General features: G+C 42.5%; 1 protein-coding gene across 2 annotated transcripts in view; it reads right to left on the reverse strand.

Moving 5' to 3' along the window:
• TAFA5 (TAFA chemokine like family member 5) overlaps window positions 1-19,699 on the reverse strand; it is a 676,652-nt gene that overhangs the window by 15,978 nt on the left and 640,975 nt on the right. The window contains exon 5 of one of the 2 annotated variants that reach the window (XR_009764476.1): window positions 8,301-8,444. The exons of the other annotated variant lie outside the window; for it this stretch is intronic. The gene's annotated coding sequence lies outside the window, so the exon portion shown is untranslated. The remainder of the gene's footprint in view (window positions 1-8,300; window positions 8,445-19,699) is intronic. 2 annotated transcript variants of the gene reach the window in all.

A 19,699-nucleotide genomic window follows, 5' to 3' on the forward strand; every position in this document is an offset into this window, starting at 1 on the left:
GAAGCAGACACAATATCCTCTGCTAGAGCTTGTGTGTTTGCACCAAGCCATGGTTTGGTTTAGTGTGATGGGTGAACCAGGCTACCATCTTATGGTCCTAAAAACAAAACTTTTGCAGCACCTGATTCCTACAAGCCAAGTATCTAGCTAGGCAACCTACTTCTTTTTTTTGTAAACCAAGTGAAATACAGAGACCAGGGCTTTGTGCATAAATTCTATGATTTCAAGGCTACAGCTATAATGACTTTACTCATTGTCATAGATTTTTCAATTTCCTGAAAAAGAGGAGTGTCCTACAATTTGAAAGCAATCAACAGGGGACCTCATATATTGAGAGACACTTTCATAAAATATAAACTTGATTGCTGAATTGCAAAACAAGATTAAAAGCAATCCTGGATAACACTAGCTATGGTTAGCTAACATCAGTGCAGAAGTTATGCTACACCATGGTTAATCCTGAGAAGGAACAGGGGCAGGGTTCATGGAATAGAGAATACAAGAGGAGGGAGTATGCTAGCCTAAGGTCTGCTCCTGATCACTTCATCATGATTACAATACTGTGGCAGTCATGCCAATTTTCATACCTCTTATCCTACTGCATAGCTTCAATCCTTTCTGTCCTTGTTAGGCTTACACAACACTTATGCACAAACAGTTAATGGATAATAACCACAGAGACTTTCTCTTTTGAAACTTATTTTAAAATGCAGTTTGTAAAATTATTTCTTTAGGTGATTTAAAAAATAAATAAATAATACTAAATTTGTAAAGTTCTTGAACAGCAAAATTCTGCTTGAATTTCCCAGACTGTCTCCAATGGGAAGAGGAGCAGAATCTTTCAGCAAACCCAATTTTATTTGTTTATTTATTTAGCCACCTATCACCAATCCAAGGTCTCATCCTTGTCACTCCAAATGCTGTATCACCTGTGTGTACCTCAGGGAGACAGCTACTTTTACAAGCACTAGGACAGGCAGGACATATTACATCAAACAGAACATCACCTGCAGGTCCTGCAATATAATTTACATCATCGAGTGCAAAAAACCAGGATGTCATATCCAATACCTAGGAAAAACCACAACTGACCTACGCACGCGCTTCAGGAACCACAAGTCGGCAATCTTGACAAAAAAAGTGGAGCAACCAGTTGCAAAGCATTTTAACATCGAGGGTCACAGCCTGTTGGACTTTTCCATAACAGCGATAGAGATGCCAGCAGATCCAGCAGCATTGACCAAAAGGGAGAACTTTTGGATTTACTCTCTGGACACATTAGCACCACATGGCCTGAACTTGGAGGACTGTACCACCACTACTTAGCTTCTGCAAATGAAGCCCCTCTGAGCAGTCCATCCTCAAAGCTCTGTAACTGCCACCTTGGTAACAGCATTTGTATGTTAGCAGCTGATGAAGGCGGAAGCTGAAACGTTTTGTTAATACAATAAAAACCTCTGTTTGGTTAATCACAATTACGTTCATATATTTTTATGTGACTAATGGAATCCTTATAGGGATCCAGAGCAAGCTTGAGTGAAGTTCTGTTTGTTGCTTTCAAAACTGTCTATGTTTATATATATATATATATATATATAAATAAACCGGCCCATAGCTGAAGCTCTCTGGGAGGTTTACAATAACTTTCCCAGAGATCATTTTTCTCTGTGTTGGGACTGGCATTTATGGCAAAAACCCCAGACTGAAGTCAAGCATTCAGCTATTCAAATTCAACATCACAGAGCCCTTATAACAGAAAATAATTCTGTCATGAGCTGTCACAATGTCATATGTCCTTATAGAACATATGTGGCCTTACAAATAAGTTCATAACTGTTACTTGCCCCCACAGCCAAGGGACATCTGTTTCCACCAAAAAAGGATGGTGGGGGTCATCATGTTGTAGCACTGGTTTTGAGGAGGACGACAACTTTAGATGTTCAAAGGGATGTTCAGCAGCTTCAATCCATCGAAAGGGGCTAGTTCCTATTAGGCAGTCTGGTACTACATCAGTGTCGTCCTGGTACTTTGCAGGAGCAGGAGCTGGCGCAGTAGGTGCCAGAGCGACTGCTGCTGCCATTGCAGTTGCTTCTACGGGCTGACCGTGCTGTTGTGTAGTGATGGGAATGTTGTGTTGCTTTGCAAAGCCTGAGTCCATGAAGTTGCTGGATGCTCCTGAATCCACCATAGCCAGCACTTGGGCGCTTTGTCTGGATGGCAGACCCAGGTGAACTGGCAGGTGTATGGCTCACCTGGGTGGGGCAGGAATGTCATGAGGGCCTTGGCTGATAGTCGATCCCAGCTCATGGACCTCTACAAGAGCTGGGATTTGTAGTTTTCCTGCACTGGGGCTTTCTCCGACTTGAAAGGACAGGCCTTCGTTATATGTCCTGCCTTCCCACAATACAGGCACAGTTCCTCTTGACGCCGCTTCTCTTTCTCCTCTTCCATCAGGAGTGGCCATGCCCCACCAATTTGCATGGGCTCCTTCCCCAATGGGGTGGAGGTTCCCATGCTAGGAGAAAAGTGTGTGCAGGGGAGACGTATGGGGAGCAATGGCCAAGTTGAGGAAGCCTGGTGCTCTCAGCAACAAACTTCAAGTATGCTGTCTATCTGCAGGCACAGCTGGATAAGTTTTGATAAGGTGCTGGGAGCCAGAGTTCATGCCAATTCATCCAGATTCTCATCACTGAGGCCCTTTTGGTATTGGTCCATCTGAGCTGAGTAGTTCCAATCCACTTTCGGTGCCAGAATTCAAAATGCATTAGTATAAGTCCTGAGTGAGTTTTTTCCCTGGCGCAGATTTCCCAGCTGGCAAGGGTGACCTTCTGCTGGGGGTCTCGAAAGATTTCTGCCATGACAGCGATGACATTGTCATACTGTGCCAAGACAAGGTCATCCCGAAGCAACAGGAGGGTCGACCACTGGGTCACCTCCCCTTCCAGTAGGCTGATCATGTAGGCCACTTTCAACGAGTCGTTGGGAAAGTCTGACTGTGGTACTCTGATGTACAGCTCACACTGCGCGATGTCACAAATTGCTCCTGCTTCCCGCTGTATTGGAGAGGAAGCCTGACGGGCATCCTGACATGGGGCGCAGGAATCAGCTGAGCCAGAGCACCCCCCTCCCGTTGCAAGGTTATCACAGTGTTCCTGAGCTGGGTCACTTGGAGTTGCAAGTTCTGGTTCTCCACTCAAAGGGTCTGGGTTTCCTTCTGAAGAGTCTGGGTCTCAATGCAGAGTTGCTGAAGCTCAGTTATCAGGGACTCTAGGACACTCTGATAGCCCTCCCCCAACTCACCACTTGCTTCCATCTCTGTCATGGTCGGGTAGAGGAGGTAGTGGCTGCGACAAACTGTCCTGCTTAAACACCCTGAAATCAGTCATGAATGAGGAGCTGTGCTTTTCTTTAATAGGTTTATTGAGAGATTGTAGTTCAGAGTGCTTCATGAAACAGCTTACAGGTTACACAGGGTTCAGCATCATTACTAGGCTTGACTAGACATGACTACACGGCATTAAGACACTGTCACAGCAACTAGTCTCATCCCTTCACCTGGCTTAAGTAAGGTTGGGCAGGCACCCTGCTTGTCTTAACTGAATGACACTGCTGGGAGTGCACACGCACCCCAGAGCTCTGCCTCAGGAGAGCCGTTGGATCACATTGTTCTTGCTGGTGCCTCTGTGAGCGAGGTATGGGCAGCCGCTCTGTCTCAGCAGGACCTTCCTCATCAGGAGGAGGTGCAATGCACTGAGGAGGCAGCAAAATGGGTGTGGGTAAAGGAGGCACTTCAGGCGGGGTGGCAACTGCCTGACTGGGCTGGGCCTCCTTGTGGGTAACCAGAGCTTCAGGGGTGGAATTGTCACTGTCCAGAGTGACAGAGTTCTTAGAATTCTGTGTCCAAAGGCTCAACTTGGGACGCATCAGTTCATTCAAACTCCTCCTTCTCCTCTGCCATCTCGTCACTCCACCTACGTTCTGCCGGGCGCATGACAGGCAGATCCCTAAAGGGTGCTCCTTACCTAATAATGTCTTAGTATACCTAGTTGCAACCCCCAACTTCCTCACCTGCCTGAAGTCAATGCCGCTAGAGGTGGATAGCTCAAGCTTGTCAGCCTCACCCTACAAGACCAAAGAGGGCAGATACCCCCTTTTGGAGGTGTTCCAAAAACATGTAGCATCTCTGCTCTGACAAATGGACCCCATCATCTCTACAGAGATGCAGAAGACTGAAACACATCCATTGATGTGGGCTAAGAGCTGTTACAATGTCATAATAGAATGTATTATACAGCCACGAAGGTGGCTGTATACTATAGTCAGCATGGATTTTTCGCATTCCACAATGTTAAATTGAAAGTACCCCTCATGCCATTCTGATCCTTCCCATAAGATCATTTCAAAACACAACCTTACAATACTTATAGTCTGTGAGTGGAACAGGGCATCTCCTAGCACCTCTCAGCACCCTTCACTAACTACACTTCCCAGGATTCTTTGGGAGAAGCCATGACTGCCTAAAGTGAAATAACAGTCTGGTGTGGATGTGGCCACGGACAGCTTTGGTTTAAATTTGGGTCAGAGGCTACATGTGCCTGTTGTAGAATAAAAAATGGGAGAAACCCTGAAAAAGAATGATACTGTTCACAATGTTTACCTTTTGGAAAGGAAAGGGGCATTCACTCTGGACAGTGCCCACCCACCCAATCTCCTCCCCTCCCCCTCCCCTCTGCTCCCACAGCTCAGTTTCACCTATCCTAAGCAAGATTGCACAGGAATAAATTCCACTGAACTCAAAAAGCATGCAAAAGATCAAACCTGCCCTCCCCTACTCCTTCTTCCTATCGCCTCCCTCTTGCCCCTTCCGTCTCCCTTCCTTAACCCTGCCCTTTCCCTCCCCATCTCCTCCAATCACCTCCTTCCCCCTCCTCCTCCTTCCCCTCCCCTCTGCCCTCTCCCTCCTCCTCTTTCCCCATGATCAGTTTTACCTATCCTAGGACTCTCATCTGGGAGACCAGGGTTCAAATCCCCACACAGCCATGAAGCTCACTGGGTAACCTTGTGCCAGTCACTGCCTCTCAGCTTCAGAGAAAGACAATGGTAAACCACCTCTAAATACCGCTTACCATGAAAACCCTATTCGTAGGGTCGCCATAAGTCGGACTCGACTTGAAGGCAGTCCATTTCATTTTCAAGCATGATTGCATGGGAGTAAATCCCATTGAACTCAGTAAGTATGCAAATGATCAAACCTGCCCTCCCCCTCCTCCCTCCCATCACCTGTCTTTTGCCCCTGCCCTCCCCCTTCCTTCACCACTCCCCTCGCCTTCTAATCTCCTCCTTCCCCTCCTACTCCTTCTGCTCCCATCTCCCCCCTTCTTCCTTCCCTCTACTCTCCCCTCCCCCTCCTCCCCCATGGTCAGTTTTACCTATCCTAGCCATGACTGCACAGTAGTAAATCCCATTGAACCCAATAAGCATGCAAATGATCAGACCTGCCTTTCCCCTCCTCCCCCCTCTCCTCTCCCTTCTTCCTCCCCTCTTCCTTCTTCCTCCTCCTCTGCCCACTCCAGGCTTCCCTCCCTATGGTCAGTTTTACCTATCCTAAGCATGATTGCATGGGAGTAAATCCCACTGAACTCAATAAACATGCAAATGATCAAACCTATCCTCCTGCTCCTCCCTGCCTGCTCTCCTCCCCCTGCTCCCCTCCCCATTCCTTGTGGTCAGTTTCACATATCCTAAGCATGATTGCAGGGGAGTAAATCCTACTGAACTCAATAAGCATGCAAACGATCAATCCATTCTCAGCAAAGTTGCACAGGATCCCATTTCTCACCTCCCAGACTAAAAAGCAGGGAAATTAATTAACAGGCAAAAAAACCATTGTGGTTTAAGGATGTATCTATAGCCAACAGATATTTCTATCAAACTTTATATAGCAGGGAAATGAGGCAGCTAAAGTGAATGCACCAGGGGAGCAGGAGACCTGACCTCCTCTCTGAGATATTGTACTGCCCTACAAATTGGTCAAAATGCAAACACAATTTGGGATGGTCTTGCACAGTCCAACCCACTTCCAGTGTAGCTTGGAAGAATTTGGTAACATATGCCTCTGTGTATATGGTGAGTGGTGGCAACACCTGCGGTCAGCCCAAATAACAGAAACATGTGCTGTGCTGATCTTGTTTTAGCAGGGAGGAAACAACTATATTAAAACAGCTGATATTGTTTAGATAGTCACTTTAAATATGTTTGATTTATTTTGCAATTTTAGTGATTTTTCCAATAGTATACCATTCTCTTTTGCTTCTGTTTCTGTGAATATGTGAACTACAGCAACACTTTGTAAGACTTAAAAAAAAGCTCCAAAACCAATTGTGGAATAATGACACTTACTGTTCTGCATAATAATTTCCAATGTCTCAGTTTGCACAAGATAAAATAGTGGGAGGTGAAATATATTCTAGCAAAATTCTAGGTGTGCTCTCTGTTTTTTATCATCCATGGCCACCTTTCCTTAAGTGGAGTAGTTTAAGCATAGCAGGCTGAAAACATGCATCTTGGGTAGGCCAAGTTGGTTTTTTCCAACAGCCAAAGTCATTTCTTAAGTAGCAACATATTGTAATCCATCTGATTTTACATCAAACTGCACTTTCAGATTCACCTGTTAATGCACCCAAAATAGAAATACAACATAACCTCCAGTTTGAAACAAAAATGGCTATCTTCACTATCATATGACACTGACCAATAAAAAGGCTTTGAAATTAATAAAAATAAATTTGACACAGCTTTCTAGGATGAATAATGAGAGTAATATAATTTTCTAGGTTAGATTTTCTGTAGAAACAGTAGTAATACAGCAAAAAAGCAAAGTAAGAAGAACACCAATAAACATACAAAAATGTAATTCTCCATTTTCGAGATGGAGAGGAGGTCAGGTCTCCTGCTCCCCTGGTGCATTCACTATAGCTGCCCAGTTTCCCTGCTTTTTAAAGTTTGATAGAAATATCTTTTGGTTATAGATACATTTTTAAACGGCAAGGTGTTTTTTTTTTGGTCTATTAGTGAATTTATTTATGGGGTTGATGGAATCCTTACACTTTTGGCTTCTAGTATCACTAAACCATTGGGATTGGCAGTGTAAAAGGAACAACGAGAAACAAAAGGCAGTTTGATAGAAATATATGTTGGCTATAGATATGTTCTTAAACTAAGTGTTTTTTGCCTATTAGTGAATATGTTTCTGTGTAGATTTGTGAGCGTATTGGGTGTGGTTTTCACCATCTTAGCACAACATTGCCTATTAGTGAAGTATAAAACATTTGTGGCCTTACAAACAACAGTTACTTCTTATAGTAGAAGTCTGCCTACTAATACATATATGAATTATTCCCCCCCCCCAATCTTAGGTCTAATTCTCCTCACAAAATGTAAATCATGAAGTAAAGCTGTTCTGGGTCCCCAAAATTAAAATAAGACAAGAAAACCTAGCAGGAAACCACATTTGGGTGGGTATTTTTATCTCTATCAAGGGAACTTATAAAAACATGTCTACACTTCTAAACAAGAGTCTTTCGATGTGGTGTAATGGTTAGGGTGTTGGATTATGACCTGGGAGACCAGGGTTCAAATCCTCAACTCAGCCATGACGCTCAATGGGAGACCATGGGCCAGTAACTGCCTCTCAGTCTAACTTACCTCACAGGGTTGTTGTAAGGATCAAAGTGGGAGGGGAGAACCCTGTAAGCCACCTTGAGCTCATTGGAGAAAACGTGGGATATAAATGCAATAAATTATACACATATGATGTTGGAATTCTATTACTGGAGTTTGTTTTTTATTTAACTTTAGCAAGTAAATAAACATAATTTATGTTAAAATCTGGGAAACAACGTTTATGCAGATTTGAAGCAGCTAGAAACATAGATATATACTGCTATGCCACTTGCATTTCCCTTCTTACCACATGGCCGAAGTGTCAGGAGATCATATTCAACTGCTAGCAAATACTTGGGGCAACTCACATAGTCTGGCAACTCAGAGGAATAGCCTACCAGCCTTCCTCAGCAACAAGTTGCCCAGACTAAGGGAAAGCAGCAGATACAGATTAACAGCAGGCAAAAACATGGTATAGGGTGCCAGTTATACATTGCCAAAACGGGAAATGAATCACTAAAGAAAAGGACAAATGAGGATACATACCTGCATAAAATTGCATATGTTAATTTATATGTATAGAAGCTAATTTAGAAATGATTATTATAATTTAAATAGTAAAATACAGTACATCTCACCATTGTAGTGAAGACGGGGTGACCTGCATGCCTGTTCAGTCTGCTGTCCAGGTGCTAACTGTTGATGAGCAGCTTCAAGGCCCCTGCTCTCCCTTCTTAGGATTCTTTATCTTTGGACCAGGCACCTCTTCAGACAGAGTACACCTTTAAATAAAGGACTATCCTGTGACATTCCTTCAAAAAGAGAGCTGTCTTCTGCAAAGTAGGTCACATGGCCATTTATTGGGATTTGGGGTTTATCCACAGAGAGCCTAACTGCATACTAAAGAAGCTGCTTTTACCATCGCAATAACTTTTCAAGCTCCACACTTCTTGCTCAATGGCAGCTTCCAATCCGTTGTTTTCCTTTCACACAAGTAGGCGCTCCTCTGGAAAGGTTTAGTATTGCTGTTTCCTTGTGGGCCCACCCCCAATTTTACATGTTTACTCCATCAGGAGTATTGATATTGCTAATGGAGAAGAGGAGAATTTTTATGTCAGTTTCATTGTTTCTTGTCAATTGCATGCCTCTCCCAGCAGCCTGGAGAGCATGATACAAAGCTTGATACAAAACTATATGAAACTGATTAGAGGGGGAGTGAGTGAAATGCAAAGCAGGCAGCGGCTGTGGCAGCTTTTGCAGGCAGCCGGAAGAGGGGGGGGCAGGCAATGGGGCATAAGAGAGCCCATCCACTAAAAACACATCGAAGCAAAGCACCTACACGATTGGGTTGATAAGGATTTAAAGGGGAAATCAGCATTATAGCTTCTGCCTGCCTGCAATGTTATGTGAACCATGTGAATTACAAAGGGATGCAAGTAGCACCACACACACACTAAATTGCCGTGTGGATGAACCCTTGTTGTTATTATTATTTAGTTACCAGGGTTAAGAGGATTTGGGGATATGGTGATGGCATTCTGACTTGAGCTACCTATACTTCCATCCTGTAAGCATCAGACTCAGTGGCACAGGAAGCGAGGATCTGACCCTCAGTGTTCTTAGTTCAAGGCCTGCAGTAGAGGACCCCTTGTTACCAAACCTTCATCCTAATAAATATCCATCCACAGGTACAATCTAACCACAGCAACTTACTTCATAGTAACTTAGGCCTTGTCACTGATGCGGTAAACATCTGTCTGGGCGATATCATTAGGCTATTCCCTGAAATGCTAATTTTCTATATGGATGGGTGTTTTCTCCTTGTACAGAGAAATATGCAGTCCTTCATTTATTTATTAATATATTTATACACCATTATTTCATTAAAAAAGTAGTTTACAACAAATAAAAAAACATTTAGTGAAAACCATTCAAAATACAGTAAAAATAAAAGTCAGCTATTGTAAAAATACATTTTAATTGCCAACATAAGCCTGGCAAAACAGAAAGGTTTTCAGCAAGCACTGAAGTTGAAACATAAGGTACCTGTTCAATATCTGTTGGGGGAGCATTCCAGAGAGCTGGACTGAGGACACTGAAGGCTTGATTTTGTATAGAAGTTAAATGAGCCTTGCCAACTCAGAGACAACCAATACCCTCTTGTCAATGATCACAGTGATCGAGCTGGGATATGGGTTCAGGCGGTCCCTAAAATATCCTGGGCCTAAGTTGTTCAAAGCTTTCTAAATTAATACAAGGGCCTTGAACCTGACTTGGCAGTGGATGGGCAGCCAGTGCAGATGTTTTAAGAGTGATGTCACATTTGTCAGCCATGTGCCTCCATCAGCAGTCTGGCCACCATATTGTGTACCAGCTGAAGCTTCTGATCCAGGGTCAAGGGCAGCCTCACATAGAGCACATTGCAGTAATCCAGCCTCGAGGTTACCAATGCATGAACTACAGCGGTCAGGCTATCCCTATCCAGGAAAGTACGTAGCTGACAAACCAGACAAAGCTGGGAAATGGCAGTCCTAGCCACAGAGGATATTTGGGCCTCTAGTGACAAAGATGAATCCAGGTGTACCCCTTAGCTACGGACTTGCCCTTCAGAGGGAGCACAGCCCCATCCAGAACAGGCAATTTGCCTATCTCCCAGACATGGGAACCACCCATCCACAACAGCATTCAGACACCAATCCAGATTTCACAGCCTCTACTGACTAGGTTTTGAAGAAAGAGAATTGCATGTCATCAGCATACTGCTGACAACTTGCTCCAAAACTGCTAATGACCAAGCCCAATGGCTTAATGTAAATGTTAAAGAGCACTTGGGAGAGAATAGTACCCTATGGAACACCATAGCGTAAGTGCCAGGGTGCTGTGGAACACTTATCTAGTTCTACTCTCTGGACACAGCCCTGAAGACTGTAATATGGTGCCTCTGATACCCATCCCACTGAGTGAGTCCAGGAAAATACCATGGTCAATTGTAGCAAATACTGCTAAGAAACTGAGCAGGTCGCATTCGCCGTCTCTCTCATGATAAAGGTCATCCATCAGGGCGATGAAGGCTGATTCTGTTCCAAATCCAAGTCTGAATCCAGATTGCAATGGATTTAGATCATCATTGTCATCCAGGAATACCTGCAGTTGCTCTACAACCACCTTCTCTACCACCTTTGCCAAGAAAGAGGAGTTGGTAACTGGTCCACTTTAAGCATTCAACTGCAGTTTGAAGTGGTAAAGCCTAGCACAGATTTATCAACTGAGTGCTAACAAGAAGTACACACCATTAATGAATGAAGTGCTAATGGAGATGTTATTAATATAAAGTATAATCCTGAGACAGCGCTACCATCATCTCTCTATCCATGGGACATCTGTTCCATCTACAATTCCTATAAGAGTTTTAAGTTTTGAGCAACAGAGGGAAATGAAACTAATCATCATATTCAAATAACCTCAGTTAGAAATCACGATGGTTAGAAAGGTGATAGAAACTATCATCACAGTGTGGGCTATTATTTTGTGAAATTAATTTGTGAACTTGGGGAAGACAATATAAATTAAATATGTTGTCTAAACAGGATTGACAGCTTCAACTATGAAGAATGCAAATGAAACTAATGTGGAAATCACATTTGGTCACCCTATACTGAGTGATCTGAGAAATGATAAAGATGCTTGGATACTCCCTCTGTGCACATCTCTGAGATACTGCTAGGAATCCTGGATGTGCTTTACAAACTGTATGCTAGTTCACTGACCTCTGATGTTGCCTGTTCATTCAGGCCAACCCTGGACATGAACATCATCTTCAAATTCAAGATCTGCTACCCAGGATGTTATACATATACCAGTTTTATAGTGTTTCAATGATGTATCCAAAATGAAACTGTCGATGTAGCTTTTGCATTTATAGAAGACAGACATGAAAAGTCATGTTTTATCAATCATGAGCACTTTTGCTAAATTAAATAAATTAAAAAGAATAACATCACTCAATTTGCACAAGATGAGCTCTCCAAAGGCAAGCATATACTAATCATGTAGTGCCAATCTGGACACATTATTAATATTATTTGTATTTAGTATTATTATTTGCTTTTTTCACAAGTGATCCAAAGCAACTTACAAAGTAATATAAATACCAAAACCAAGTATAAAAACCAGGGATGTAGTCATCCAAGGTCTCCAGGGGTCTTAGATCCTTTGCTTTTTTTGGAAGCAGGGTCCCAGCAGGGTCCCTATGTCTCCAGTGTCCTAGAAGTCAATCAGCATGAAAGGAGAACATGTTAACCACTGAGAAGAATCTTCTAACTTGCTTCCTTGTCCTTTCCTACTGATTGGAGTCAATCAGAGTGAAAGGAGGTGAGTCAGCCATGGAGAAGACTCTTTTCAGTAGCTGACATTCTCCCCTTTCATGCTGACTGGCTCCTATGGACATCTGTTGTTGTGGGGGAAGGCATTAACAAGGATCCCATTCTCAACGCAGCAGCAAAAGAAAAAAAGGAGGGAGTGTGGCTGTGACCATCATGAAGAGACCCTGCACCTCCGAAGTTGCCACTACATTACTGATAAAAACCAGTATAAAATGAAAACCTATAAACATATCCATATATAGGCAGATTTAACTCAATCCACGTCATTAAAAGGTAAGCAAGCAAGAGGTCACGGGGACACCTAATAACCTCCAAATGAAGGGCCAAAGCCTGGATGAAAATAAACTTTTTTGCCTGGTGCCTAAAAATAAATAATGATGGCACCACAAGTGGGGAGCCACCACAGAGAAGGTACATTCTTATGTTGCCACCCTCTGTGCCTCCCTTGGGAGGAGGACATGGAGAAGGGCACCAGATCACAAATGAAGGTTCTGGGTTGGTTCATGTGGGGAGAAGCAGTTCTTGAGACCCTAGGGCCCTAAGCTGCATAAAGCTTTATAGGTCAAAACCAGAATTGAGCTCAACAACCAATTGGTAGCCAATGCAATTGTGCTAGATTTGGTTTTATATGCTTAGACCATCTTGGACCATTCCGATCAGCAATCTGATTACTGAATTCTGCACCAAATGCAATTCTGAACTGTCTTCAAAGGCAGCTCCACATATAAAGCACTGCAGTAATCTAACCTAGAGTTTACTAGAGCACAGACAATAGAAGTTAGGGTGCCTGTGTCCAGATAGGGGTGCAACTGGGCCACCCGCCAAAGGTAATGGAAGGCACTCTGTGCCACCAAGGTCACCTGAGCCTCAAGCGACAGTAATAGATCCAGAAGTACCCCCAAGCTACACATCTGTTCCTTCAGAGGGAGTGTAACACCATCCAAAGCAGACCAGTTTCCACCCATCCAGCCCAGGGAACCACCAACTAACACCGACTCAGTCTCATCCGGATTAAGCTTCAGTTTATACACCTCTTGAAATTGCTTAGCATCAACCAGCATACCATATCCACCAAAACCCAAGCTGCCAGCTAACTATTAGGAAAAGAGTATACATATTCATCATGTGATATCATAATGCTTGTCCATAATTCAAGCAGCTTTTATGAATTACTTTTTATAGTTTTGATCCAACTTGTAGTCATAGGTTTAAGTGTTTAAATTATTAAATCCAGATTTTAGAAAGCATATTTGTCTTAATCCCAATAGCAAACCAGCAAATATTCTACTTCAGTTGATATTATACCTTAGATATATCTCTGGTTTGCCCTCGAGTACAGAAATTAACAATACAGAAACTATGACTACAACAGCATGTAAGGTAGATACATAATGTTGGGACTCTTTTAGCCATGGCTGGGAAGCAGGCTGTGGAAGTGTGTGTGCTTCATTCTTCAGCCGTCCCTTCTTGCATGCAAGTACTCCCTTGTCAAACTGTGGTCCATGGACCACCAGTGGTCCACAAGCTTCATTCAGATGGTTTATGGCTTGTCCACATTATATATCCATATTGTTTTTAATTGTATTTTCATTGCTTTTTATTTCTTATACTGTATTTTATTGTATTACAATTTGAATTCTATAGAACATGTTATGATTGCTGCAACAGACAGAAAAATCATTAAGTGGTCTTGCCAAGAACCTCAGCAATTTACAAGTGGTCTGTGGGGGGAAAACATTTGGCAACCCCTGGTCTTAACCATAGTGAAGTATCACATTAGCACTGGCATTTGCACTACCTTGTAGCCAAATCCGGGATGCATCATGATACAATATAAACTCTCTAATGTATTTTTCCGCTGGAAAGTTGTGCACTTTCACTAATAAAAAGTAACCTAGCACTTAATATTTTTACAGTAGGTGTGTACGTATGGTTTGGCTAGTTCCTGATGCCATAAAAATGAAGGCCCAAACTTACATGAACAGATACAACTGGAGCTAACCAAAGTTGAAGGGGCCTGTAGCAAAAGTCCTGTTCTGTGGACTACTCTCATTGGAGTTCTTCTTGCAATCCCAGATGCTTGACTCTGTCCCACTTTTTACCTTTTCATTTTTTCTCCAGAGCTGAACAGTTTCTGACCCCCAAAGCTTAAGTTTAAATATACAGGGGGGGAATGGTTGCTTGCCTCAACAAAGACATTGTTGTCACCAAGTTTTTAGTGGCAACTATCTTACCTCTTTCCAATTGTTTGGAATGATTCCTGAGGTGTTAGGGCAAAGTCCAAGATGGTGGCTGGAAGCCAGTTGGTGCCAGATCACAGGGGAAAAATGTAACTATCTAACTAAACCTAGGGCAAACAGCAGGGGATAACACTCCATCCATCCATCCCCCAAGTGGTTGGGCTCCAACAGCTGCCTGAGCATGTGCTGTGGTGGAACTGGGCCTGTACAGAGCCTCAGTGGGACTAACATGCATGTTTGAGGGTTGAACTGCATTTGCACTTCATTTATGTGATACTTTTATGTGATACAGTCCTTTACATGTCTACTCTAACCACTGTGTTCAATTGGGCTTACTTCCAGGTAAATGGGTGTAGCAGGGATTGGTAATCTGGTGCCTCCAGATGTTGTTGTATTACAATTCCCATCATTCCTGACCATTCACCATGCTGGCTGGGGCTGATGGGAGGTGTAGTCCAACAACATCTGAAGGGCCGCAGGTTTCCCATTATTGAGGTATAGGACTGAAGTAAGGCCCATTGAGTACAATGGCATTTGCTGTCAGGTAAATGTGTAGGGGACTGCAACCTTATTTTTAACTTCATCCAAACACCCTTTTAAAAACTGCATAGAGAATTGTGAGACTGGAAATAATTTTGATAATTACAATAATGACAATTATGTATTCATCTTGTTTAAATCTTTCAGTGTTTAATTACTGATCACCCCCTTCTTTATTTTACTGTTGTGCTGTATAAAACTACATTGGTTAGATGGTTTCTGCATGGCCTTATCCTTACTTTTTCTGACTCTAGCTTATTTTTTTTATCAATCCCTTTTCCCACTCAAGTCCTCATGATACCTCCCACACTATTCTGAAGGGTCAGCCAGCCCTCCTGACAGGCTTTTCATTTGGCACAAGGAACTTCAATGGAAGAGAATACAGGAATAAAGGTTACTTCTTACTGAACATCTGGATAGAATGTAACCTGCAAGTCTTCATGTTCCCCTCCCTGCTCCCCCAAGTAAAAGGGCTGGTCCTAAAAAAAAAAACAAGCTGAAAGTTCAGCTAGTCAGTCTGGCATATACTTGATGGACCCGGCTCTTAAAGATCCCCAGTGGCTACACAAAACTTTCTTCTTTGTTCTCCATCCACTCCTTTGCTTCCTTCAAACATAATTTCCCCTATTCATTTCTCTCAGCTCACTGCTTGTAGTTTACTCCTACCTTTCGAAAGCACCTGTTAAAAGTCCTTCAATCCCAGTCTTCCTGTTGCTGTAATTTCCAAAGTATTTCTGTGATATCTTTCCAATAGATCAATATGTGTGGGTAATATGCTTGGCAAGTATAGATATATGTTATAATCATTCTTTCATCATACTCTAATCAATTTATCTTGATCAACAATGGAATTATCATCTTAGTTCTGTATTTTAAAGTCCAACATCTCACTAAAATGATGAGATAATAAAACAAATGTATTTTGCCAACAATTAAAGGAGGACCAAGCTGGGAGTTGAACAGTCAAAGGAAAAAGCCAACAACAATAAATTCTAATCAATTCATCAGTATAGATGATCATAGATTTTTAATCAACTACCAAATGAATGTGTATTTAAGGACATGTTACTGTTTTAAGCTTTTGCACATCTACTAATTTTTAAAATAAAACCTCTATGACACAAGACTTTAATTAATAATCTCAAACTATAATCTGACTAGGATACCACAACATTCCTTTTAATCAATTGGCTAAATTATTTTTACACTGCTAACCAATTTACTTCTAGATGAGAGCCCTTATAATTGATATATCATCTGTAACTGTGCCATTATCTTATCTCATGCATTCACAATTATACTGACAGGTAACTGGTGCATGGGTGCTTCAAGGGGCACAGTTCTCTTCACTTGCTGGGAAGTGCCACTGTACCTTAGAAATCCTAAGGATTCACATGCACATTGGTGACCCACACACAATTTTATCTGTTGGGAGCTCAATGTAATACAAATGAAGTCCTCTGAACACCTGAATATGCTATAAACTTGATAATGATGATAAACAACTACTTCAACGTAAGAATTAATGCTTGAACTGTTTATTTATAAGAAATGCATCATAGTGTCAGGAGCCACCAGGCCAATAACTGGGAACCCTCAGGTCTGTGGGCAGTTCCCTCATGTGGTGGGTCACTGGTCCTGCAGTCTGGGGCATCTTTCCAGACAGCAAAGTGTTCTCAGTTTTGGATTCTCTAGCCCAGCTGGACCACTATGTCCTTCTAGGCAAGAAGACCTATAAAGACTTCCAATTTGAGATGGGATTTAACTGGGAAACAGTGATCTAGAATGCTTCCGTTTGCTCGTTGGTGGCGGCTCCTGCCTCTTTTTCTTGGATCCAGCTCTGCCTATTGCTCGGCCCTGACATACAGTTAAGAACAATTTTAAGTAGTGTTTATATTTTACATATATATTGCCTTTGCTCTGGGTCATTAGTGTGACTCAGCTTTCAATATTATATAATTGAGAAGTGTATTTAATATTAGGATAAGGAAACTTGGTCAGAGTCATCTAGTTTCATGTGAGTTTGGATTTTTTGAGCATTAGGGCTGGCCATACAAATGTGTCATCAAGCTCTTTAATGTTAACCAGGAACGGTCAAATTTATCACGTTACCTTCTTTCACATAAAATAGGCAGGTGCAATTTAAAACTGTTTGGATATGGCTGAGTAGCTATCAAGAGCTGCAGCTGGTCTGACAAATTATCTATAGCTTTCAAGAAATGCTCTTCACCTATAGCTGTTTTTACTTTTAAAGTTTTAATTTAAAAAGCAGCTAGTCCCCGAGAAAGTGTTATTTTCTTTATATATCTTGGTTAACAGAAGACTAAGAAGCATTTCACCAGTAACTTCTTAAGTCAAAAGTGTGGACACACTGGGTGGAAGCAGAAATAAATATGTATATGAATAGTATTTTACATGACATCCTAATCTATCTGTGGCATGGTGATAAATAGTAAGAATGCCCCCTTGTTTGTTATAAAGAGATGCCTTATACAGCCTTCCCTAACTGGGTGCACTCCAGATTATTTGGACTACAACTCTCATCATCCCTGAACATTGGTCATTTTGGCTGGGACTGATGGGAGTTGTAGTTCAAAATATTTGGATGGCACCAGTTTTGAGAAGCCTGGTTTATACAGACTTAGACCACTGGTTCTTCTGTCCTAGTACGGCAGCAGCTAGCAAGAGTTCATTTTCAACTACCCACAATTTTCTATGGTCTTCTCCAGTTCTGCTTAAGGATGTACAGACTTCTTGTTGTTTGCTTACCAAAAGGTTGATCTTTCCTGAGTGTTACAACTGAAAAGGTTCCTCCATCACCTACCAGTATCCCCTACCTGCAAATCCAACAACTAGCTCCTAGAGTACAGAAGCCAGCAGCCAGAACAGAGACATTGTAGCAGTAGGAAGTGGTTCCCCGACTGGTTTCACCCCAATCATTCATGTTACTGAAGGATCTGTTCCTCGAATATGGAAAAGTACTATGCAGACATGTATAGAGACACCACCCCAAGCAAGCATGCCAATGATTCCTTTAAAACATCCTAGAAGGGGAAAATCTATTGTTCACTCATGATCAGCAACAGTGGGCTGGAACTTGGTGACTGGAACCCTTGGTTTGCAGATAATCAGAAGTCACTGGGAGCCTGATAATTATGCAACCACGAGAGTGGCTGTATACTATAGCCAGCATGAATTTTTCACATTCTGCAATGTTAAATTGAAAATACCCCCATGCAATTCTGATGCTTCCCATAAGCTCATTTCAAAACAAAACCTAACAAAACTTATAGTCCTGAACTCAGAAACGCTTGCTTAATAACCATCCCAATTTTCATGGCGATACACAAAACAGAGAGAATCAAGAGTTCAATGTAAAAAGGGAAGATGAGGGGAGAGCTATCTGTCATCAGGGGAGCCTATTTCCACCTGCCTTGCCTCACTCTCCAGCCCTGGAAGCCTTCAAAAGGAGAAGGACTATGAGGGGAGAGAGACTCTGTCATTGGGGGGGTATTTCCACCTGCCTTGCCGCACCCTCCAGCCCTGGAAGCCTTCAAACGCAGATTCTTTCAGAAGACTTTCTCGCCTTTCCGGTTGAGTTATGTGGGTCGAGAGGATGGAAGGGATTTTTGTATCAGCTTGGGGATTAGTTTTTAAATATTTTTGTCTTGGCTTTGTTGTTGAGCTTTATGCTCATTTATACTTTGATGTATATTTTTTTCTTAATGTTGTAGTGATTATACTTTTTATTATGTGTTTTGCTACAGCATTTAGACTGTTTGCGTGAACTGCTTTGAGCACATGTGTATTTGTGGAAAATGGGGTATATAAATAACAACAACAACAACAACAATAATAATAAAGAGAGAGAGAAACAGATGCCTGTTGGACTTTTTTATGTGAGTGTTCTCACAATTTGATGAAATTAATTAAAAATCAGCCATGTTCACAGAGTACCTGTCATCCTATTACTGACCTTGCCCCATATGCTGCCCTTCATCTTCTGCAGTTTAAAAGTAAAAAAATGCCTGGATGATTTTTAATTAATTTAAGAAATTTCGGCTTGAACTCAATGATAATGTCAGGCATGCCAATAAGAACCAACTATCAGTGTTCTAAAAGCCAGACTCCCAGCTGCTGGGTTTGCCTAATCAGGGGGCCACAGCCACACCAGAATTTGATTGCACATGATACACTCATGTGACAGAGCTCCAGTGGCCAGAGTGGTTTAACAGTCAGCTACTCTGATTGAAGCTCTGTGAGGTGAACAGGGCATCTCCCAGCAACTCTCAGTACCCTTCACTAACTACAGTTCCCAAGATTCTTTGGGAGAAGCCATGACTTTCTAAAGTGGAATAAAGGTCAGGTGTGGATGTGGCCAGGGACAGCTTTGGTTTAAATTTGGGTGGGTGACTACATGTGCCTGCTAAAAAGGTGGGGAAAACGCTGAAAAATAATGATACTGTTCACAATGTTTTCCTTTTGGAAGGGAAAGGAGCTTCCTTTCTGCCCAGTGCCCCCCACCCAATCTCCTCCTCCCTTCCTCCTCCCTCCCTCCCCCTCCCCTCCCCCAGGTCAGTTTCACCTATCCTAAGCATGATTGCGATTGCACAGGAGTAAATCCCACTGAACTCAAAAAGCATGCAAATGATCAAGCCTGCCCGGGTGACCTTGGGCCAGTCACTGCCTCTCAGCCTCAGAGGAAGGCAATGGTAAAACCCCCTCTGAATACCGTTTACCATGAAAACCCCATTCATAGGGTCGCCATAAGTCGGGATCTACTTGAAGGCAGTCCATTTCCAAGCCTGCCCTGCTCTCCTCCCCTCCTCCCTCCTATCCCTTCACTCTTGCCCCTTCCCTCCCCCTCCGCTTCCA

Source organism: Rhineura floridana, chromosome 8, assembly GCF_030035675.1.
Source record: "Rhineura floridana isolate rRhiFlo1 chromosome 8, rRhiFlo1.hap2, whole genome shotgun sequence".
In the NCBI taxonomy this organism is placed as follows: Eukaryota; Metazoa; Chordata; class Lepidosauria; order Squamata; family Rhineuridae; genus Rhineura; species Rhineura floridana.